This window comes from Galeopterus variegatus, unplaced genomic scaffold, assembly GCF_000696425.1.
Source record: "Galeopterus variegatus unplaced genomic scaffold, G_variegatus-3.0.2 Scaffold45, whole genome shotgun sequence".
Classification (NCBI taxonomy): Eukaryota; Metazoa; Chordata; class Mammalia; order Dermoptera; family Cynocephalidae; genus Galeopterus; species Galeopterus variegatus.
Window position 1 is genome coordinate 885,460 of NW_007726156.1, and position 23,962 is coordinate 909,421.

Here is a 23,962-nt window from a genome sequence, read left to right on the forward strand (position 1 = left end):
CTATTGATTGGAGGGTCTGGCTGTGAGCTCAGCACCCGCCGGAGCCCTTCCAGACCTGGCCCGGGCTCTCGAGTCCCACTTTTCTCTTCCTGGCGTGCAGCATTCTGAATTTCAAGGGCAGGTGCAGCTGAACGCAAGGCTTGGGTTCAGCTCATTTTCCCCACCTCCACCCCCCATCCCCACAGCCCATCCAGGGCTGATTCCCCAGGGAAAACCAGGCACAGGCCTCAGGAAGCCAGGACACTAGCCTCACCTCCCAGGCCCCTTCAGGACCTGAGCCTTCCCTGCTCTCTGCAAGAGAGGACACTATCCCTGCTTCTCCCTACTGTGCCTGGTCACTGCCCTGTTGTACTGATAGAAAAACTGATGCCCAGACAAGTGAAGATATTATTTAAAAGTTTCTGGAGAAGAAATTAACTCACAACTAGGGTTGTCCCTTCTTCCTGCTCTTCTTTAATGAAAGTATAACCAGTTTTGTTTTTGCTGTACTCAATGCTATGTTTAAGAGGGGGTGAGAGATGGGGCCTGCAGCCACCAAGGTCCAGGGTCACAATGGGGGCAGGGAGGGCATCTATAACAAAGCACATTGATTATGATCCCTCTGCCCAACATATTTTTATACTGGAGAAGGTGGTGAAACACCCTCCTTTCCCCCCACTAGATGCCTACTAGAGGCACTGCCCAGAAAGCAACAAGGTTCTTCCTCCAAGACTACTCCCCAACTGCCTAGAGCCCCCAACAACCACTAAACACACAAGGTGCTGCTTTTCAGCTCAGTCTGTGATTTCGTGGTGCTTGCTTCTGTTTCACCCTGTCCCAACCCTAGGGACATGATGAGCTGGTAGCAAGGCAGTGTGGTAGACAGGAAGGGCCTGCCCTGAAGTTGTCAGCCCTTGTGTAATCTCACCCCTGCTACCAACTAGCAGTGTGCTCCTGGGCAAGAAGCTTAACTTCTCTATGCCTTAGCTTTCCTCATCTATAATGTAAGTGGGTAGAGTGAAACGATCTTTAAGGTTCTTTTCAGTTCCAGTTCTACAATGATATGAGTCTAAGTGGAAAAAAAAAAAAAAGGTAAAAGCATACTTCAAAAAGTTCATGGAAAATAGAATTGAAAGATAATATGAATTTTTCCATGAACTTTTTAAAGTACCCTTGTATGTACATACATGAGCCAGGAAGGGAACATGGAAGAGCCCATGCTAAGTTTTCATTTTAAAGCAAGATGTTGCCTGGGCTCCAAAGGAAGGGCATCCACAGAGGACAGGCCCTGGCATCAGGCTCCCACCCTCCACTCTGCATGGCAACCCATGGCCCTTGGGCCAAATCTGTCCCATCTCCTGTTTTTGTAAATAAAATTGAAACACAGCCAGCTCATTCATTTACCTATTGTCAATAGCTGCTTTTGTGCTAAAACGGCAGGTTGAGTAGTTGCAAAAGAAAATATATGGCCCTGAAAGCCTAAAATATTTACTCTCTGGCCCTTTACAAAATAAGTTTGCCAACCCCTACAAGAGCATGTCTGTGGGGTGGGTTTGGGGGGAAGGACACTCCCAGTTAAATTCAGACTTGGGGTGATCCTGGGCATAGCAGACTACCTGCTCTTCATGTCCTGCAGATCAGGGTGTAACAGGGGTCACTGGTACATTTCTGGGAGACATGGATAAGGGCTTTGAGCCCATGGGCACTCTGCCAAGTGACCTGGAAGCCTAGAGATAGGCTGTCCTCAAGCCATCCAAAATAGACATACACAGAGAAGGAGGCACATGCACACATACACATATACACATGCACACATACCTGGTGGGGGGTGGGGGGTAGAAAGGGAGGTATTTTCATCCTGAATCTGTGACAGAATGAGGGTTTTAATCCAGCTTGTATAAAGACATCCAACCTGAGCAGACTGTTCTCATCCCTGCCAGGGTCTCGTGGTTAATCTGTTCCAGAAAACCTCCCCAATCTCTGCAGAGCCCTGAGCTGAAACCAGCGTAGGAGGGAGCCTTGGGTCCAAGTCACAGTGCTCAGAAGCAGAGGCACTCCCAGGGAAGAGCAAGAAAAGTTGGTCACTGACAAACAGAGCAGAATGGAGGCCCTGTGAGCTTTGCTTAGCTCTCTGATGTAGGAACAGAGCTGAGGAGCTGCCAGAGAGCTAGGGAGCAGGAAGCGGCCTAAGTGCAGAACAGATGTTAAGTAGAATCAGAACCGATGAAATAAAAACAAATCGCCATTTAGCCTCCACTCTCGGCTCTCCCCAAAGCTCTCCAGGCTGGGGCTGCTCGACCTGGGGTTTCCAGGGGCGCTTCTGTTGCCCCCCATTATTCTACCCCTCTGGAGCTAGCAGCCCCTCCATCTGGCATCTGGCCTGGCAGACAGCATTACATGACAGCCCCCTGATCTCCACTCCAGTCTCCAGCATCCACCTGGTGGATGTGGGGGGCTTTGATTGTTGTCTCTCTGTCAACGTGAAGCCCAGTCTGGTTTTTCAGGACAGGTGAGAGGGAAACAAAATCTCTCGATGAGTTTTCACGCAGAGGCTGCCGGAGGCCATATGCTGCGTTCTCCAGCTCTGCCATTAGGCATCTTGCTTGTAATTGCTTTAGAATGACACTAGTCATGTTCTATCACCCTATGACAGATCCACACAGGAGAAGGGTAACACACACACACACACTCACGGAGTAAGCCAGACTGCATAACGGCTAGGCAGAGTAATTGCTCTGAAATTCTACAAGCTGGACTTGGTCTACTTGCTTAAGCAGTGAATGTGTAGTGATCACTGTTACCGCCTCTGCCTATCAAAGGGAAGTCGTCAGTAATGGACCACCTGGCCCGTGCAGTCAGAGCACCTTCCCATAAGGTGTTTGCCCGCTCGCTGGTCACTCCCCATAAAACCCTCAGCTTTCTTCACTGTAATTACTTAAGGATGAATATTTCTTTCCAGAGCAAAAGGCGAGACATAGACATCTCAGAGTTATTCCCTGGTATTTAAATGCTCCACCTCACACACCCTGAGGTGACAGTGCTCCCTTCCCACCATCCTGCGTCTTTATTTCCCAGGCCCCAGGCCGCTCATCCGTCCACCACTTCCCACCCTCATTAGGCAGGGGCCTCTCTCATGCCTAAAGATAACAAGGGTTGGAGGCTTCCAGGGGCTTCTGTGAACTCAGCTGCAGACCCTATAACTTCACTCCCTGACTACTGCTTCCTGAGGCCAGCAGGGGCAGAAATGTCCATATTCTTTCCCCACCCACTGCTAGGAACGGCGGTAAACTCGAGTGACCGGCACCTGTGACCAAGCATCTTTTGTGCCAATGCTATCCCTGCTTGGTGATCTACAACACAGAGTAGGTATGCAGTATAACACCAGTGGAGAGCCCCTTCCACAGAGGCCTGAGGCGCAAGAAATGACTCGAAGTCAAATTGTCACAAAGCCCTAAGCAACTTCCCCCTTTCCCGTCTGGGACCAAAGCCCTCCACGGCCTACTCTGGGACCTGTCTCCTCTGCCAGAGGCCTCACAGAAGACACCAAACCAGTCCTCTAGGGCCCTACCAGCTATTTAGGGCTTGAAATCTGGGCCCAGAGAAAATATCCCCAAATGAAAGATCTTTTCTCATTAAGGATGCCGATCCTCAGAGTGCTCAGTAAAGCCCCCCTGAGCAACTTTGAGGACAGCTCACAGCCCTTGGTCACCTTCCAAACAGAGAAACAGGGTCCATCAAGGGGTGGGGGCACTACATGAGCTGAATACCAGCCAGGGCAGGGCACCCCTTCCTCCCCTCTACAGCAGTGGTCAGGTCTAGAGGGTTCCCAACAGCATGGCCCCCACAGCCCCTTCCCTGCCCAGAAAGAGGCCGGGTACAAAACACTGAAAGATTCTTGGGAAAACTTGGGACACAGATGTGGTCCGGGGAGAAATCCCATATTGACCACCCAGGCTGGGACAGAGAGAGAGAACTGACTGAAGTGTAAACAGTCCCACTGTGCAAAACTGCTTCAGATCTGAAGAGATATTTTCTCTCTCTCTCAAACCCCTTCTCGAATTAAGATGGGAATGAGCTTGAGTCCCCAAGGATGGGGTAGAGAACAGAACGGACTGTTTCCAGAGCACTTTCCCACTGGCACTCATCTTTCTATTTCTTAATGAGGAGCCTGAGGGGAGCCTGGGGCCTTGGCAGTGGGAGAGGGTAGCCAGTGATTGGGGAACCCCATCCAAACACAAGTTTTCCACTCTAGAGAAGCCCCCCACCTCCAGGTGGTGCCCCACCTTCCTCTCCCCTCCCTGCCAGAGCATTGGGGAGGGGCCTAGGCGGGGAGGCCTTGACCATGCACTCTTGTCCTGGGAGGAGAGCGGTGCAACATAGGGTGAAGCTCTCTCCATCCAGCGACCTGGACTAAGGAGGCCTGCTTTGCTCCTCCCTGGCTCAGCCGCAGGGGCTGGCAGCCAAGATTCTGGCTGGCTGCGGAGGGGCCTGCCCACCTGTACTCATCACACATGCAGTAGGCATCCTCAGCTGTCCCTCAGAAAGCAAACATCAGTGCCAGCAAGGCCATTGTGCTCCAAGCAGCCTCATCACCCCCATCAGACCCGGTTGGCACAATGTTGCCTGGTCTTTGTCGAATGTGTCTAATTTCCTGACCAGCTCATCCCGGACAAATAATTGTTTCCTCATTCACTCCAGGCAGCTCCCAGAGAGGGAAGGGTAAAGGATGGCATGAGGAGGACAGTCCTTTCTTCTGTTTCCGTGGTATCTGAAAGCCAGGGTTGACCTCTGCATAGTGCACGGGGCATTGGCTGTTCTGCCAAGGCCCTTTTCTCCTTCTTGGCAGCCACCAGCATTTACCAACCCCCATCTCTGCCTCCCTTCCCACTTACTGTCTGAATACCTTCTCTTCCCTTATGCTGAAGATGTGCATTGTGGGATTGGAGAGGTGCAGGGATCCAGTAGGATGCTGACCTAGAGAACCGAGCATTTGAAGGGGCACTAGAGGGAGGCATGTGAAGATTTGATGGCACAAACGGAAGAGCATCCACCAGGAAATAAAGTGATCTGAGTTCCAGTCCAACCGTGGTTGCTACCCAGCTGAGACTGGGTCTGTCATCTCATCTTTCTCGTGTCTAAGACAAGGGGCCCAGCTAGACCCCTGCATGCATGTGAGTGATGCTCACAGAGCCAAGCCCTTGGGCGGCTACAGTCCCACTTCTGTTCTCCCTACAGCTTCTGCCCTGGGCTTCCCTGACCCAAGTTGCTGGCACATCATCTGGTGTTCCTAGGTGAGCCAAGAGTTATTTACCAGTGACAGCTTTGCTCATCTGGCCATCGCCGCCCACACAGGAGGGCAGGAGAGCTCACCCAAGCCCAGTGATGGCTGACACTGGGCGCTCATGCGCCAGGCTCTGCCTAGGCATTTTATAAATGTCATTATTTTTAATCCTCACAGCAATCCTCATTTACCAAAAGAAGAAACCGAGGTTCACAGGTGGACTTTTGTTTGGTCCACCTGTGTAAGAAAGGGTCAGAGCTGCAGTGGAGCCTGAGCTGCCTGCCTTCAGGGCCCACGCACTGATTGCCCTACGCCTCCAGAGGGCCCCCTTGAGAAGACAGGCAGCACGGGGTGCCGCTCAGGCTGCAGTCCCACTCTCAGCAATGAATAAGTCTGAGGCTTCTTTCCCTTTGACCTGGGTGAGCTACAGAAGGCCTCAGGACAAGAAGTCAGTGTGCCAGAGGGAAAACCATTCTCTGCCCATTTGCTCCCTTCCCCAACCCGATCAAAACAGCCACTTCATTCCATTCTATCCCACACTTGGGACTTAGTGCCCCTGACCTTTCTGTTAGCTTCATAACCAGTGACAACAACTTGGATTTTGAGGCTAAAGTCCATGTGGACTCCAGCCTGTCTGGACCATCCTACTATTTCCAACCATGAAATTCAGTCCTCATGGATCATGGTAAGGACAAATGACCACTAATTCTTCCCATATCTTTGTATTCATACCTCTCTATGCAATGTGACATTGCAGCTCCTCCTATCAAAAAGGTAGGATCTATTTCTCCACCCTTTGGATCTGGGCTTGGCTACATGATTTCCTTTGGCCATTGGGATAATAGCAAATGTGACACAAGCAGAGACTTGAAAATAGCTCGTGCATTAGAGCTTGACCTCCATGCAGCTCTTGGGACCCTGTGACCACCACCATTTGAAGGGTCTGGCTGGCCTGCTGGATGATGAGGGACAATAGCCAAGTCATCCACCCCTGCTGCCCAACCTGTTCCAGGTGGTCTTGAGCCAGCTACCAGATATGTGAGTGACACCATACTAGACCATCTATCCCCAGATGAGCTGAGCCAGCCCAGACCAAGAAAACTGCCCAGTCAACTCAAACCCACAGAATCATAAGCAGTAACAGATGTCGATGGTCTAAGCCACTAGAGTTTTGGGGTGGTTTGTTATATAGTAAAAGCTGATTCACAGCCCCACAAAGGAAATGATGAAGGTTCTAGAAAATAAGTCCTAAAGGAGAATACTGTGAACGTGAGAGTGGCAGTCTTAACGCAGTGGATGAGTGGGTTCTGGAGCCAGAATGCCTGACTGAGTTCTGAACCCTTCTCTGCCACTGAGAAGCTGTGTGACTTTTGACTTAATCAGTTACTTAATCTCTCTGTGCTTTGGTTTTCTTCTCTGTAAAGTGGGAATAATAACAATGCCTATTTGAGAGGGCTGTTGTAAAATTGAGTTAATAAACACAGAGCATTTAGAACATTGCCTGGCCTATATGTGAGGGGCTTCGTAACTTTATCTGAATAAACAATATCTCCCTGCCAAGGTCCTCATTGTCACAGAGTTCTCACATGGAGGAAGAGAACTGACTAGCAGACCTAAAGCTCCAGTGACAGCTGACCTGAGGCAGTGAACCAAGCCTATCGTGGGGGACATCAGGAAAGACTTCCTGACAGAGAGCATTGCTTGATGCAAAGAAGGTTACAGAGGACCTTCCAGCTAGGTGGCCTTCTGGGGCCAGGGGGACCCAGGCAGACTGTACTGCCTCTTCCATCCTGCACCAATACACATGCAGGGATTTCTTCTCTTTTGAGAGATTCCTGCCTATGCGAAGCCTCAGCTTCTCTCAGAATCTTCTGACTGCCTTCCTCGAGGCACTGTCTCAGGGTTCAGAGGGAGTTAGTCCTCCACAAAAAAGGATGAGAACTCATCCCTTATCCCACTGCTTAATCCCACCCACTGGTCAGAGTCTCTGGATTGCCTTCAGGTTATAACTCTATTGCAATTTTGCAGAAAGTGGGAAACAGGCACTTAAATACCAGTGTGGCTGCCTGGACTTCTAGCCAGGGCCAGGCGGGGAGGGGAGGGGGCCAAGACTCCTCCTGGGCCAGAATACTGGGCTCTGGGATTTGACTGTCTTTCCTGGCTTGGCACACAGTGCTGGGCCAAAGCAGATTTTCACTGAGGATTGCCCCATGGGGACCCTGAGAGCAGCAGATAGATAGGGGTGACTCCTGGACAGGCTGAAACCCAGGATGCTAAAGTAGAGCTTCCCCACCTGTGGGCCATGGTAGACAGGTGCACAAGACTGGGTTATAGGCATGCCGACAGACACAGATCCCCTCAGTTCCTAGGTGGCCGGGCAGGGTGGGGGCAGCAGAGCCACTGGTCAATAACCTCCTGCCTCAAGCAGCCTGGCTAGCCCTGGAGGAGCAAGGTCAAAGACACAGCCAGGTGACCACATTGGGAAGCTCTGAAGGAAAACACCATCAGACTTGGAGCAGGGAAGGTGGCACAGACTCAGAGGGGCTCCTCTTGGAACAGAATCGAAGTTTGTATTTTTGAAATTCTAGCTGTCACTAGGAGATAGACACAAGAATAGGGGAGATAACAGAACCGACTCTCGATCTCACAGTCAGGAAAAGGAGAGGGTATTGTCGTCCCCCCCAGCCCCCTGGGGTGGGACTAACCACTGATGAGAGAGGGGTCCTGCCATTCCAGGGCAGTCAAAGGGCTGCTTCCTTCGCCTTTCCCCTTTCCCTCCATCTCCCAAGGTGTGCTGTCTTTAACTCTGCCCAGGAGCCTCGTTATAGGTGTCATCCAGTTTATCTGGTTCATTTTCTGTGTCTGGTGACCTGGTGAGCAGTTCATCATTCTAAAGGGACCAAACACTTGGCCATCACACCAGGAATGTTTGTTGAATGAAAAGGGAAACTGGGCAATGCAGATCCTAACTGATGACTGCAGTTGGAAGCTCTGCTGCCCCTTGCCCCCCATTCCCCAACACTTTTTGTATAAACAGGACTGCAGATCAAGAACTGCTGGATCTCTCTGGTTCAGGAAAGATCCCCCTGCAATTATCTCTAGATGTTCCAGGTACAGAATCACTTTCTGGGAAAAAGGGGTGGGTGAGTGAGGGGCTCAGAAGACCCAGCCCTGGATCAGGATGACGTTTCTGTTGTGGGAGAAAGGATCACCTCTCAGCAGGCTAATCTCCCAAGAATGAAGGGACTCCATATGGCAAAAAGAGAGTAAGTACCTAGAAGTTCCCCAGTGTCAACAATGGCCCGGGTTACCCTGGGAAATCCCTCGTCCCTCTCCCACCCCTCACCACCAGCAGGCCTTCTCTCTCTCTCTCTCTCTCTCTCTCTCTCTCACACACACACACACACACACACACGTCGTGAAAAACTAGTAAAAGAAAGATTTATATTCTCTTTGGAACTTTCTCATTCTTGACTTCCAGAAGGTTTCACTCTCCTGGTTTTCTTTTGATTCCATAGTCTTTCAATTTTTTTATTGCTGACGTCCCCCATCCTTTTGCAAAACTCAAAAGGTTAGAGTTCACCTCAGTAGTGTTTTCAATCTTCTTCTCTATTTACATACTCTCCTTAGGAGATCTTATCCTACCTCAATGTCAGTCTCTGAGTCTCTCCTCCAACTTTCACCTTTTGCCTGGAACACTTTCCTTTTCCAGCTCCCCAGACCAACTTTCTTGCATGATTTATACACTCCTACAAGTTCTGTCTCTTCTGTGATTTCTCCAGGTAGAACAGATCAGATGATCCCCTTGTAACCCCTATCTGATAGGAAACATCCCAGAACTAAACACCCCGTCCCAAATTTGAGCACTCCTCCACCCCACTTCATGCTGTGAGATGCACAAGGCTTGTACCTGACTCACTGTCCAGCCCTGCTTGGTTTAAAGTTTTATGCTTCGGTGTGTTTGGCCCATGTACGTGAAGGTGTTTTTCACTGTGGAAGTGAACCGCAGGACTGTGAGGAGGCAGCAATGGGCCAGGACACATCCACTGGGCCCCTCCCATGTGTCAGGCACTCTGCTAGGAGCCAGGGTCCCAGACTGTCGTCCTTGACTTTGAGGAGCAAGGGCTGCCTATGCAAGCAGGGCTGTTTAATCCAGGCTTTTACATGGCAATGACTGGGAGGGAGAGACCCTCCTTAGGAGAAGACTCACCTGGCCGTTCCCACCCAGTGTCCCCTTCACTAGTACCACCCTTGCTGCTCCCTGTCAGTCGTCATCCCCTCTGCACATTGGCAAAAAAGCCAAGGAGATACTCACAGCCTGGAGAGAGCCTACACACTTACGCTCTCCCCAGTCCTCTGTGATTATTTAATGGTTGGTTTCATTCAAATAACTCAAGGTAATGTAAGCCATGCTGCCCACACAGATGCTAATAGCAATATATAGATTCTCCTGCATCCCTGTGGGGAACCCATGTAATAAGATAATGGGAATGGAAAAGGGAAGGAGCATTTACAGACCAAAGGGATAATTGGGGAAGAAACATAAGTTGGCAATGGGGGTGGGGCATGTAGGAAACCAGCTCCTAGTGAGATATCGGTAGGGGTGGTGTGGTGGAAGACAATGGTAGGGGTGGGGACCCAATTCACCGCTAGAACTCACACATCCATGCTGCACAGTTCCTTGGGGGTTCACCCCAAAGAACCTGATGAGCACCGTGGGTAGTGACTCACCTAGGAAGCCCCCGCTCCCTGATGGGCTTGGATCTGCCAGGACTGTGACTGGTCACCCTAAGTCTGGGCCAGGACAGATATCCCAGGGTCCTCTTGACACCAAGTCCCCTAGTGACTTCTCTGATTATCATTGTACTTGCCTTTCAGAACTACTTCCTAACAGAACCTTCTGGGTTCTCAGAACCCTTGTCCTTCTGAGGTGTAGAAAGAGTAGGTTTGGGTTCAATACAAAGAGCAGGTTTGTGATCACTGACTCTTTCCAACATGGAATGGACTACATTTAAAAGGGTGAACTCCTCATCCCTGGAAATGTTCAGGCAGACCTGTTGCCATCTGCCGAGGAGATTACTGAAGGAACTCCAGCTCCTCAGGGGGATAGCAAACTAGGCTCTTTCTAAATCTAGGGTTTGTGGGGCTTCAATGCCTGTCCGATCTCATCCTTTAAAAGCCTCTTGGTCCCAGGGTTCACATCTCATGTCTTCCCTTCACCCAGCCCAACAGGAAGTGCCCAGGAAGCTGAATTCTTAATCCCCTGCTTTCTGCAAGTGCGGAATCTCAGCCATGTGTGGTCAAGGACTATTGACCTTGATCTGCATCATACTGGCTCACCATCAAGTACCCTACACACATGCTCTGGGGGAGTCTCCAAGCAGGACCTCCCAGGCCTCTCTGCAGATTCACATTTCTGATGACTGCTTTTGCCAAGGTCTCTTTTAATTTCTGCCTCTCTGGAGTAGAAGAACTGGAAATGGAAAGGCCCCCCATGCCCTACCATTTAGGGGCTGTTTCTCCAGGCTATGGATTATCCAGGCTGCTGGGCTAATGACCAGTTTTCCTTGGAAAAGTGAGAGATTTAACGCTTGTGCAATTGACTGGGAGGTAAGAACTCATTAAATCCAACCCCCTCATCATTCAGAAGAGGATACTGAGGACCAGAGAAAGAAAGTGACCTGCCCAAGGTCACACAGCCTGCCAAAACTGGCCCCACACCAACATCCCCTGACTCCCAAACCAGAGGTCTTTCCATAGTCCTACAGAGTCCACTCTAGCCAAAGGATACGTCACCCCAGTGAGCCAGTTCAGGCATAAAGCACCTAACTCAGAGCATGGACACAGCAGCCTCCATTCCTCAGATGAGAAGCTGACCTTACATGGAAATATCCAGAAAGTCAAATATGTTGTGGGGGTAGGGCGGAGGGAGTTGGGCATAAAGCTTCATAATCTCTCTGTAAACCCTGCCTAAACTCTGAGCATACCAGTCAGGCTGCAGGAAAACGTTTTATTAATCAACACAATGCCCTTTTGCTTGCTTGAGACAAGCTTCTGCTGGAGTGGGGAGAGACGGAAGAGGAGGGGGGCTTTGGCTCAAAAGACACAGACACAAGTCCTCAGGTGCAAAGATCTTGGGAGAACTCCCAGCAGATTCCTGAGGCAGGAGAGAAAAAGGCTGGGGAAGAAAGGAAAAAGGAAAAAAAACTAGGGTCACATGTGGCTATTGCTCTTCTTCATCTCTCCCATGTAGAAATGGCATGAAAAACGTGGAATGCATCCAGCAGCCACAACATCAGAAAAGCCAGCAGAAGGGGAAGTGAGGATCACAGCTAGTGAAGAAAGATCTGCACCTGGCGACAGGGCTTCCTCGAGGAGCACGCAAGCGCCTGTGACACCCCAGGTGACATTTCCCAGGGGCCCCCTCCATCTCCCTGGAACAGAAAGTGGCTGCAGATCACTGTGAGGGGCCTATCACTGAGGACATGGAGGATGGGGAGCCTGTGCTCTGTCACAGGGTTCTTCTGACAGGCTCCCCCCTCCCCGTTAGAGCTGCTTCCCTCAGTTCCAAAAATGTGGGGACCAGCCTTCCAGCTGTCTGCTGACTGAGCTGAGATCTCTGTAGTGGGCTAGGAGGGGACCAGCTGAAAGGCTGAGTGATGCCCAAAGGCCATAGGGGAGGGGGGGAGGGAGGGACGCTGCCACCCCCCAGACTAGGACATGAGCAACAAGGCCACCTGGGACCAGAATCTCTCCAGACAAGGAGATGGCATGAGATTTGAAAAAGTTATCATAAAAGGTACGTATGTAGGATATGTACATAGTACACATATTTACAATTTTCTTGCTCCCTTACATTTTTTTTGGCGGGAGGGCACAAACTTCGCTAGTTTATCATATGCTGCAAGCTCCATCTGTGCCTTCCCTCCTCTTCACCAGTGCACACTTTCCCTGTCACATACAGCCATGCCTCTGTTGGCCCAGACAAGCCTTCCTCTCCACACCCGCACCTGTTGGCCTTGGCTCCCTTGACTCTGACCTTTCCCTTGTCACCATTCTCTGTCCACCCGTCACCCTCGTAACCTTTGCCAACAAACCCTGGGAGTCTTTGGTTCTGGCACGTCAGGAGATTGGGGCGTTTGTGTCTTCCTCTCCTCTGCCCAAGACAGAAGCTGTGGGAAGAGATTTCCCAGGGAGCACACTTCAGGCTCCCAAATGCCTCTCTGATGGAAATCTGGGTGGTCAGTGACAGGGTAAGAGCAGACACTAGTCACACTAGTGCCAGTGTGAATCCGAGCTTCTCCACCTGCAGGCTGCAGCTACCCAACACAGATAATAGTAATGCTTCTTGCAGACGGTTACTGGGAGGATCAAATGCATATAAATACTTTATGTTTAGCACAGCACAGCATGTCGTAAAGGCTCAATAATACTAGCTATTATTATTGTTGTTGTTGTCAGGATAATGACAGTAGTTTCTTACGTGTCAGGACGATCCTATCTCTACTCATTCAGTCTTCAGACAGCTGCTTCTCCACCTTCTGGATGACAACCCTAAAGAGACTCAAACACAGCCATTAAATCATTTCTGTCCTGGGGCTGGCCTTTCTCCGACTCCTAAACAACCATGAATGGTGCTTTCACTTGGGCAGAGGCTCGGGTGGCTGCAACTTCGTATCCTCGTGCTGTGACCCCTCGACTCCCCCATGTCAGGCTAATAGCCTTCACTCTCTCTCTCCTGACCAGCTTTATCTTTTTTCACAGTTTTTATTTCAATGTTTCATTCTCATTTTATACATTAATTTGTTTATTCACTGCTGCTCCTTCTAGAATGTCAGCTCCAGAGAATTTGTCTGTTCTATTAACAGATATATCCTCAGCCCCCAGCACAATGCCCGGCACATGGCAGACCCACAATGTTTGTTGAATAAGTGATCGAATGAATGAATTCATGTAATTTTTTCACCACGATCTTTCAAGGGTTAGCTGAAATGCCACCTCCTCCAGGAAGCCTTCCACGATCCCTGCCTCCTCCACCTTCTCCTCACACTTGCCTGTCCTTTACTCATTCATGCCTCTTACCTTGCTGAGCCCAGAAATACAGCTCTGTGAGCACAGGTATCTCTGTTGCTGGACTGAGCCTCCTTATGAAGCCAGTGGACTCTAATCAAGTCAAAGGACCTCAGTCTGAATCCAGTAATGCTACCATAATGTGGGAGCTTGGGCACAATGTCTCAGGCTTCTCATATGTAGAATGAGAAAGCCCACTGCATGGGATTAAGTTCCCATCTCCTTTCTCTCTTTGCAGTCTCTCATATCAACTAGGACTGTGTCTTCTTCGCAGTGACAGCTCCATGCATGTTTGCTGAATTACTGAGCCATCACTTTCCCTAGTTGCTTACCAAGGGCCCAAGGCAGGAGTTTCGTAGAGGGGACAGGTCAAAGGATGCTCCCAGTAATGCCAGGGAGTGCATCTGACATTTTTCTCCAAGGAGAAAGAGGAAGTGGAAGTAGCAGTGTCTTAAGTCCCTGGAAACTCTGCCCAAGAGCCTGGCACTGTAAGGACCAGGAGAGTGCCCTCCATGAAGGTCATAGCACTCTGAACCAGCATCGCCCTTGGCAGGGCAGAGACAGTTCTTGGTCTGTGACCATTTAGACCCCATCTCACATATGCCAGTGTAAGGGTCCCTTTATTAATTTTTTTTAGCAAAGCCCATAAACAAATTCTGCTTTCCTGGGTGGTGCTCTTTATTTAATTAACATTGTAGGAAACTGAAAAACAAACAAACCAAAAAACACTTTGTTTTACTCAGAAAGCCAATGTGAACTTCTAGCTCCAATAGAAACACAATATGAAAGGTAATTTCCACAGGCCAAAAAGAGAGACTGAATGGAAGCATCAGCAAACCTGTTCACAGGTGGCACCAACATTCCTAACGGGGGGCGGGTGCCAGAGCAGTAGGGCGTGGGGCAGGAAATGTTCCCCAGGGTCCTTTAGCCTCCCTCCCTTCATTCTTCCTTAGCCAATCTCATCTATTCTTTTCTGCTTCAGCTGACGATTTTGGAAACTGCCTGCTCTCTGGTGAGCTCCAGACCCATCTTTTCCCATCTGCTGGCCACCCCATGGACACCCAGGACTAACTGCAAATACCACAGGTCCAAAGCCAAGCTCACTGTCTTTATCTTTCCCCTTGGCCTCCTGCCAACCTGTTCCTCCTCTAATATTTACCAGCTCCATACCTCTAATCATCCAGTCTTGTAATTCCAGAATTCCTTTTGCCTTCTCCTGGATATCTTTCCACTCTAGTCCTTTCTCTCCTTTTCTAGGTCAGGCCTTCTTTACCTCTCACCTGGATCAGTCTTCTGGCTGATTGTCCTGTGTCCGAGGGCTCCCTTCTAACATTCATCCAGAAGACGGCTGCCAAATAAATCTTCCTAATCAGCGCATCATTGGAATGCTTTTAGCGGCTCTCGAACACCTACCAAATGAATTCCTTAACCTAATATTTCAGGCCCTCTGCATCTCTAGCAAATCTTTTGTTCCTGCTTATCGCTAGCCATTTTTTCCTCTTCATATACCCTAAACACAAGCAAACCAGCGTGTCAGTTAAGCTTTCCAAAGAACCATGCCCTTTTGCAATTTACTTGGATTTCTCATTTTCACATATCAAAAGCCTATTCACCATTGTCGGTCTAGCTAAAATGTCCCCTTTTCCATGAAGTCCATCATTCAATCATCAGCAAATATATATTAAGTACTTATTCTGTACCAAACATTCCTGATCATCTCAGCACATGCCCCATTCTCTCATGAATGTACTCTGATCCATCACTATATTGTAAACATCTTAGGAACAGGGCCAGTGTCTTATATATTCCCATGTCCCCTACACTGCCTAATAACATGCCTTGCAAATACTGAGTGTTCAATAATATTTGTTGAATTGACTCAAGCTTCATGCCGTCCATGATTTTGATATCATTTACTTTAATTCTCCCAGGTTTTTTTTCTTCTTCTTAAGTATGCATGTCCAGAAAGAAGTAAAAATAAACTAATAACACTTCTCAGCAGCTATAAGCCTGTAATTATGGTTAACTCTTGGTTATCTGTGCCATTAGAAAAATAGCATCAGAAAGAATCTCACTGCAGAACATAAAACATTATTTCCATCAGTCTTTGACATGTATTGTATAATTTTTAAGCAGCTGATTTGCCTTTTTAATTCTGTTTGGCTGATCAGTTGATATTTGTGTTCACAGTCTCCCAATAACTAGGGGGAAGAGGGTGATAGGGACGGAAGGGGAAACGGAGGACTATGCTGGTGGGAGGAATCCGGTTCAGAATGAGACATTTAATCTATATAGCCTCCAAGGCAAGACTCGACAATGAGAACTCTACAGGCAGCTGAAAGGTGTCAGCATGGCTCGAGGGTTTGGGCTTTTCTTTCCAATGACTGCCAAGGATAGAGACTTCCCAGCCCCCTAAAAAGCCCACCCTGGTATCCAGAATTTGTTTTGGTTTAAAAAAGACAATGAAGTGCCACTGGGACTGATAAAGTTCTGGGATGGAGGGAGGGCTCCTCTTCTAGTCTTGTTGGCATCGAAAGGTGCCTGGCTGTGCCATGGGGAACCACTGGATACAAATCAAAGAGAATGAGATTTGCAATTTTGCATCAATAGCCAGATAATGTCAGGGGAAAGTTCCCCTTTTCCACTTCTGAAGCAAACAAATATCACATGTGGTGATTCGGCAGCTGCATTCATTGGAGAAAATTGATGCACATTTCATGTGTCAGGGAGCTGAATCCCAGAGAATGGAGCCAGCCTCCCAGAAAATGGTTTCTTTATATAGTTCCATCCATTTATTGTTTGATTGGACTTTCTGTATATTAAATTCAAGCTGTTCTGCCGCTCATGGGTATTATGATGCGTTGGCTCGGCAGGAAATAATGAAGGTGATGGGATTTTACAGCACTGCATTACAAAGGAGGCGTCCCCAGCCTCATCCATCTCTCCATCAACTAGCTTGTGTGTGAGGTGGCACTTATATTAAAACGATTTTTCTGATTCAGTTTAATGACACTCATTCGAGTCCTGACACCCAGAATATGATTACATGAGCCAAATGCAATCTTCCTCCATCCAGTCATGGTCAACAAAGGCTCAGCTGTCTCTGCTCCCAGCTCCTTCTCCCCACATGCTCACATTTGCATGGAGCTGGGTGGAGAAGGTGGGTTGGAGAGAAGAGGCCATGTTCTGGTCTGAGGAAAGGAGCTCTCAACCTAACCAGGAGGCTGTGACAGCTGAGCCTTTTGGCAAAGAACTCTACCCCGAAGTATCCTGGTAACTCCTTCTTCCTTGTTACAGACAAGTCCTCACTAGAAGTTGGTCTCAGGTCAATACTGTGCACTCCTTCCAACAGAAATTGCTGGGGGCATGGTCCCTGGTTCCAAGAAAAGAAAAACTAACTTGGACATCACCACAGAATGAACACTTCAGATATGAGTATTCAGTAGAGTATCAGCATCCTGGAAGTGGTTGGTTGTGTGCAGAACCACCTGCCTGAGGGCAGTGGGTGGGAGGGCAGGGGGCCTAACAGCTAATAGTCTCTGCTCCTCTCCCTGACCAGGAGGAGTTCCCAGCCAGGGTTGAGCATGGACAAGAGCCCTGCAATGGCTTGGGACAGGAGCTCCCTCCTAGACAAAAGTACCCATGCAATTACCATGGCTCTTCCCCTCTCCTGAGGGGGGGGAGAGGCACCCTGCTTTTTATTACACTATTTTGAGACAGAATAATTGCTGCTCCTGAGGAAGAATAATGTTGTGTTTAAGGGTGGGTTTAAAGAGGGAAACCCAAATAAAACCAAACACACAGAGAGAGAGAGAGAGGTTGAGATTGATTTTGAGGAATTCCAGAAGAGAGCCGTGAAATGGGCACCAGCCTGGAAATCCCTTTCCAAAAATTGCAACAATTTGAATTGCTGGATCAGAAGACAAATCCAACATGATGCTCCTGGTGCAAAGCACCCAAAAGGCTCAAATTCTACCATGTGAATTAATCTTTCCCTCCTCTGAGTCCCTGAAGCTCTCCAGCTGCCCCTATGTTTAAGCAGCTACCACAGCTGCTGATCTGCAGAATGGCCTCTCTGTTTCAGTGTCTGTGCCAGGACTATCCCCCTCATGGCAGTGAGCACCATGCCTAGCCCCTTTGCAGGTGTTCAGGGTTGAAAGGTGTTGCTTGGGTTGGAAGGAAAGTTCTACACGTGAGCGGATGTGCCCTGCTTGCTGCCAGCACCCAGCCAACTGAGATGCCGATGCTACACCTCAGGCTCTCTGGTCTTGTTTGTTGCATGTGAGGTCTTGGCTGCCTGGGCCTGGGAACCACCCCCCAAGGCCTGAAGACCTCTTCTTGTGAAATGCTTCTCCCAGGGGTGGAGAAGTTCTTTAGGGCTGTGTCTTCCCAGCCAGTCCGCCACTGTGGGAGCTGGTGAAGTTTTCAACTGGCGTGGTGGGAGTAGGACCAGCAAATGCTTCTTGAGAAAGCATCCTGTTGCCTGTACCTTCAAATATATGCAGAACCCCTCACCTCTCCCATCTCCACTGCCACCACCCTTAGTCCCAGCCACCACCATGTCTTCCCTAGATTATTGTGGCAGCTTCTCCCCTACGATATAACTACCACCCAGCAGCCAGAGTGATCCTTTTAAAACATAAATCAATGGCTCGACACCCTCCAGTGGCTTCCCAGACCCAAGTAGAATAAAAGGCAAAATCTTTGTGGTGCTCACCAGGACCCTGCATGGGCTGCTTCCTCCATTACTGCTCTGGCCTTGTCTCCTGGTACTCCCCTGTCCCCGGCTCATGTGGCTGAACTATTAGGACCTTCTCACTTTTTCAAGACTAGCACACCAAGGCCCGTCCTGCCTGATGGCTTTTGCATTTGCTGTTCCCTCTGCTGTTCCCCATGCTACCCACATTCCTTCAGGTCTCTGTTCAAATATCACCTTATCTGAGAGGCCTTTACTGACCTCCTAATATAAAATAGCAACTCTTCCTTGCTCTACCTGGCCTCCTGCACCCAGCACTCCTGATCTGTCACATTATGCTTTATTTTCTGATAGGATGTATTTATTTATTTATCTATTTACTGTTTAGTGCCATCCACTAGAATGTTAAGTACCACAAGACCAGAAACTATTTTCTTCACCACTGTATTTCCAGTGCCTAGTAGGTACTCAATAAATATGTGCTGAATAAAAATTGAATGGAGGGAAACATCCTGGGTAGGGAGGCTTTTCTATGGCTCCCTTTCTGCTCCTCCCTGGCCCCTGAGTCTGTAGGAGGAGTGTGGCCAAGTAGCCAAAAGCAGTGACAAAGGTTGGGTGCAAATTTCCCTTGCAAGAAAGCCCCAACCCTGCTAAGGCTGAAGTCGGAACTACAGAATGCCCTGCCTGGCCTCCTATCTCTGCCTGGCCCACAAACATTCTGTCTGATATTGCAATATAGCTGTCATTTAGATGGCACTTTCGTTGGTTCTCACAATGGCTAGAAGATGGTTATTAAATGAGAAAAATGAAGCCGGGTGAGGTAAAGTACAAACCTGTTTGAAAAAATATTTATTGAGGTCCACTAAATATCAGGCCCTGTGCTAGGCACGAATCATACAGTGATCTTTGGAACAGAGATCTGCCCTTGAATAGCTCACATCCTGTGGGGGAAAGACACATAAACAGCTGCAGTTAATCAAATGTGGCAACGACAAGACAGGTGAATGCAAGGGCTGCAGTGGGAGGCAAGAGGAGGTTACCCAGCTCCTGGAGGGCTGGGAAGACTTCCTGGAGGAGGTGATCCCGAGCTGAGTTTGAAGGATGATGGAGTCAGCCAGGCCTAGGAGCAGAGTGAGGGGTAGTCTCTGGAGCAGCAGGAAGAGCGGTCGAATGCAAAGGATGAGAACTGATCCTTATTCAATTCATTTTGCCTGGCCTTACATTGAGCTGATGTACTATCATAGTGTCTGTGTATTCTCAGAGCCTGCCATGCTGCACACAGTAGGCACTCAGTTAATGTTGAACGAATGAAAGTTTCCTTGTTGGGATGGAGGTCAACACCCTCTCTAAGGAATTTCTTCAGCACCAGAGAACTGCTGGTTAAGAAATGTCTACAAACAAAAGCCTTTGAGGCCATTTGTTCTCACAAGAGTCCTGTGATCAGAGTCCCTCAGTCAGGGACCCACCACCATGCAGGTGGGCACTGACAGCCAGTGTCCTGGGTCAAGGCACTCGGGCATCAGAAGGAGGGTTGGTGGGCCCCTGAGGCAGTGGATGAAGGTGCAGATAGAATTTTGGGTATTGAAGAGTTAAGAAAAAACAGATCTGGACTGGCTCTAACCTGTCACTGGGGGGAGCCTGATCAAGTACCCCATTCTGTGGTGTGCCTGTATTGATCTCCCAGGCCTGTCTCCTGGCGTCCTGGAACTTCACGCAGGCCCCTTCCAGTATTACGTTTTAAAGGGAAATGCAAATCACCTGAAGGCTGCTCCATGTTTGGAAGAAGTAAAAATCAATTCTGTTTTTATTAAAGTGATTTTTGGACACTGTCAAAAGCTCTCTCATCTCAGAGTTTGGGGTGACAGATAGGCTGCTGGTCTCAATTACATAACTGAGCCAACTGGCAGCAGTGGGCCATCTGATCAGGAGTGGACTCTGCTCCATGCCCTGCCTGAAAACATCCAAGAGCAGCCTCATCCCATCCAGGCCTAGAGACACTCCCCTCTCCCCCATGCCCCCACCCGAGCTTCCCCGACAGACTGGCTCAGGCAGTCCACGCCAATTCTGATGCCAAGCAAAGTCAGACAAAATTAGGGAGGAAAATCTGCTCTGGAAAAGTTTACGTTATGTAACGCATTCCCCAACTAGTTACACTGGTCTTATTTAATATCAGGAGTTCTATGTTATCTTCCCTCGGTTAACTGAGATAATTGGGTATTTATTTCATTTATAGCATCAATTATGAGCACAGAAATTAATCCTTGAGTGGTGCATGTGGGAACTCAATTGTCAAGAGGGCACAAGGGAAACCTGGACAGAGCACGGTGCTCTTCCCCACCAGCACGGGAGGCTGCAGAGGACAGCCATCCAGAAGCCCTGATGGCAGTTGGTCTTTATTGTTCTTGTGAGCTTAAGGTATTTTGAGATATTAAATAAATGGTAATAATTGGCTCCAGGAGATCCATCCCTGGAGGACACCTGAATAACTCATCAGCAAGGTGCTGGGAAAGCAGGCAGAGATGGCAACTAAAGCCAGGAGAAGCAAATGCCTGCACTCAGCACGTCGCTCTGTGCATGTCAGTCAGCCCTGCTCTGCAGAGGAGCTGAAGACAGTCCCCCTCCAGACTGGAAACAGGAACTTGGGGAGGGAGTAGGGCAGGAGAGTCCAGAGACAGGAGGAGGTAGATGTCTGCTGGGAGCTGTTGGAAGCAATTGGACCATGGCAGAATATTGGTCCCTGGTATTCTGTGGCCACTTGAAGCTCAAATGCCAGAGCAGAGTAAGAAAAAGATGGGTTTCCTGGAATGGTTGAACAAAGCTACACCTAGCTAGTGAACGTGGTCAGGACAGAAACCAGTCAGAGGAAAGGGAAAGATTTCCAGGGACAAATCAGTGAGACCTCTAGTAAGGGCAATAAGATCCCCATAGTCCTGCAGAACATCCCACGGCATGGCTCAGATACCAGGTAAAGGCCACTCTCCTGTCTTCTGGAGGGCCAGGGATGGGGCAGAGCACACAGGGCCAAGGGGTCTGCAGGCCCTTGAGAGGACAGGTAGGTCTAGAAGGGAATGAGAATAGTATCAGGCAAAGCAAACGGAGAAGGCATCCCATTCACATTGACCCATCCATTAAAAAGCATTTTGCCAAGCACCTGCTATGTATAGCCAAGCAGCAAGCCTGGTAATGGTGCCAACTGCCATCTCAGGTCAAAGTCAAAGTAGCCTGATCCAGCACTGAGCTACACCAGCTGGGATGGAGGGAAAGACAAGGCTGCTTCCTTGTTACTTATCTGAGTTTAAGGAAGACACTACTAAAGGTTTCCTTTCTTGCCCATTTGGTTCTCCCAGAGGCTAGACATTTTAATGCATAGAGAAGGGAAAACAAACTTGTTCACTGTCAGGTACAGGGTGAGGAAGTCCCCAGGGCACCCAGACAGGGGAAGCACACTGCTCCCCAATGCAGGCATCCTTCCCTTCCTCTTGCCTTCACTTTCTGACAGAGTCGGCCTCCCCCTCACCCCCACCAAGAAAGGAAATGTGAGGCCAAAATTGTCCACCCCTGATGCTGGACTTGCCCCTGATCTACAGGGTGAGTGCCAACGGAAGTCAGCAGTTCCCCCAGCAGTAGTAAAACACTGGATTTCACTATGAAAGCAACCATTAATTTTTAAGGCAGCATTTAAACTTCCCAGAAGGATATGTTTTATTTATAAAATCACTGTGTGTCTAGTACAGTGCCTGGCATGTAGTACTCACTGGACTGATGCCTTTTTGACTAGCAATATGACTAGAACAGAATATCACAGACGGAGGGGATAATAAAGAAGTAGTAACCCTGAAGGTCTGATTTCTACCTAGGGGCCCTGATGGCATGGGAACAAGTGGAGTGGCAGAGTGAAAGGAGAAACGGGACTGGAGACAACCAGATGTGTCACTGAAATGAGCTCTGCCCTTATCAACTATGTGACTATGGGATAACCTCTCTGAGCCTCACCTTTTGCATCTTTAAAGGGTATAGAGTTTTTCCTACCTTGCAGGCTTGTTGTGAAGACATAGAGATAATATATGCAAAGAACTCGGCACACTGCTGACACATAGTAGACACCCATATGCTGTTATACTAATAATAAAAAGTAATGGGCAGGTGGCCAGTGAAGTTTCCATTGATCTCCTCTGAAACGATCCCATTTTAACTCTGACACCCATCAATCTGTCCTGTTTCCTCCCCATGGCAGTCATGAGGCATCCCTCTGGTGTCATGAGTCCCATCGAGGAGCACCTGAGGACACTGAGTACTCACAGCCACATTAGGAGCATGACTGGTGGGGGTGGGCACCTGGCCATGCATGAGGTCCCCCTCAGGAAGGTGAAGGAATGGCCAGGGTAAGCCTGGAAGGGACAAAGGTGCCTCCTCCTCCTGACAGTAGCCAGTTCCCCAGCCTGTTATATCCCAAAATATCCAACTGTGCCAAAAAACTCACTTCTGCCACCTGAGCCAAGGGAGACAAGGTCAAATGACTAAATATTTTTACCCACTCTGGGTAAGCAGCTACATGAAGAAGTGTGTGTATGTATTGGAATGACAAGGGGTGGGATGACTTGTGTTAGACAGACAAGAGGTAAAGGGAATACCCCAATCAAACATGGCCTTCACAAATGGATGGTGACACCCACTGCTACTCCCTCCCCCTCCCGTGTGGCAGTATGACAAATGTAATCATTTTAAAAGGTCCTATCACCTGCTCAGTCATTCCCAATAAGCACACACAGCACTATGGAAAAACTGACACCACTGCCATGGGGTTTTGGCCAGGAAAAAAACCAAATCACCAGGATGCCACCAACTGAATTGTCAAAGACCAAATAAAAAGCTTCATGAATTCTCCATCAGCAATATAATGCTTCCTCTCCTAAGCAAATATAGACCCAACATATGAATTGTGGAGGGATTTTGCATTAGACTCAATGGCTTCCAACGGCTGAAGCAGAACCCCCTAAGAAATCTATATCTCCATAAAGCTGCCTTTATTGGCTCTAATCCTGTTAGGGTGAAGACTGTAATCTCCTTCCGAGTCCCCATCCTCTGATGGAAGCTACACATCCCAGCACCATAAATACATTTCTGTGACCTCAGCCGCAGAGAAGACCTCAAAGAGATGGAAGAGACAGAGTCACTGTGACCTCACTAAGTACCTGTCCCTCCCTCTGACGATATTGTTGCATCTGCATCTGATCACATGATCCATTCAGACCATCTCACAGTGGCTCAGGTAGGCAGGGTCATTCAATCACTGACTCAGGCTAAGAAAGCAAAATTGCTCCTCCTATAGTGAGAAAAAACAAATCAGGTGCCTCGCTTTGCAGGGTCACTAAGTGCAGAGTCACATAAAGTCTGCTCAGAGCTACTGAACCCTGAGCATCTGTGGTAGCAGAGAAGAAAAGTAAGGCAAAAGAGGGAATAGCCTGCAAATGTACTATAAAGAAGAGATGCAGGAAGGATCCAAAAAGAGTGTTCTTGGTGTCTTCTAGTAATGGAAATGTGTACCTCCCTGACAACAGTCACCAAACGTCTCACAACCCTCTTCCTCCCGATGCATTGCTCTGTTTTCCTCCCCATGGCAGCCCTTAAATGCACAGATGCATGGAAGAATGCAGCCATCATCCCACCTGGAGACACCGTATACATACACACACAATGCATGGCTGAAAAAAGAAATGGTGACTTAATTTTCCAGGTTTTGTAAAATACATGCTCACCTTGAAAAGAAAACTCAATTCAAAGCAAGCCACCATCCCCAGAAAAATCACTCATGTGCTTTCCCCTTCTGATGATGCAATGTCCCCTGTTCCCACAACTTGGGTGAGGGACTCCCTCCTCCTCTGCTGGATCCTGATACCATCCAAAGCTTCACCTCCATCCGACCTCCTCCCCTCTAG

The 23,962-nt window shown here is 48.8% G+C and overlaps 1 protein-coding gene across 3 annotated transcripts in view; it reads right to left on the bottom strand.

Moving 5' to 3' along the window:
- KCND3 (potassium voltage-gated channel, Shal-related subfamily, member 3) overlaps positions 1 to 23,962 on the bottom strand; it is a 202,786-nt gene that overhangs the window by 177,632 nt on the left and 1,192 nt on the right. The window lies entirely within an intron of this gene.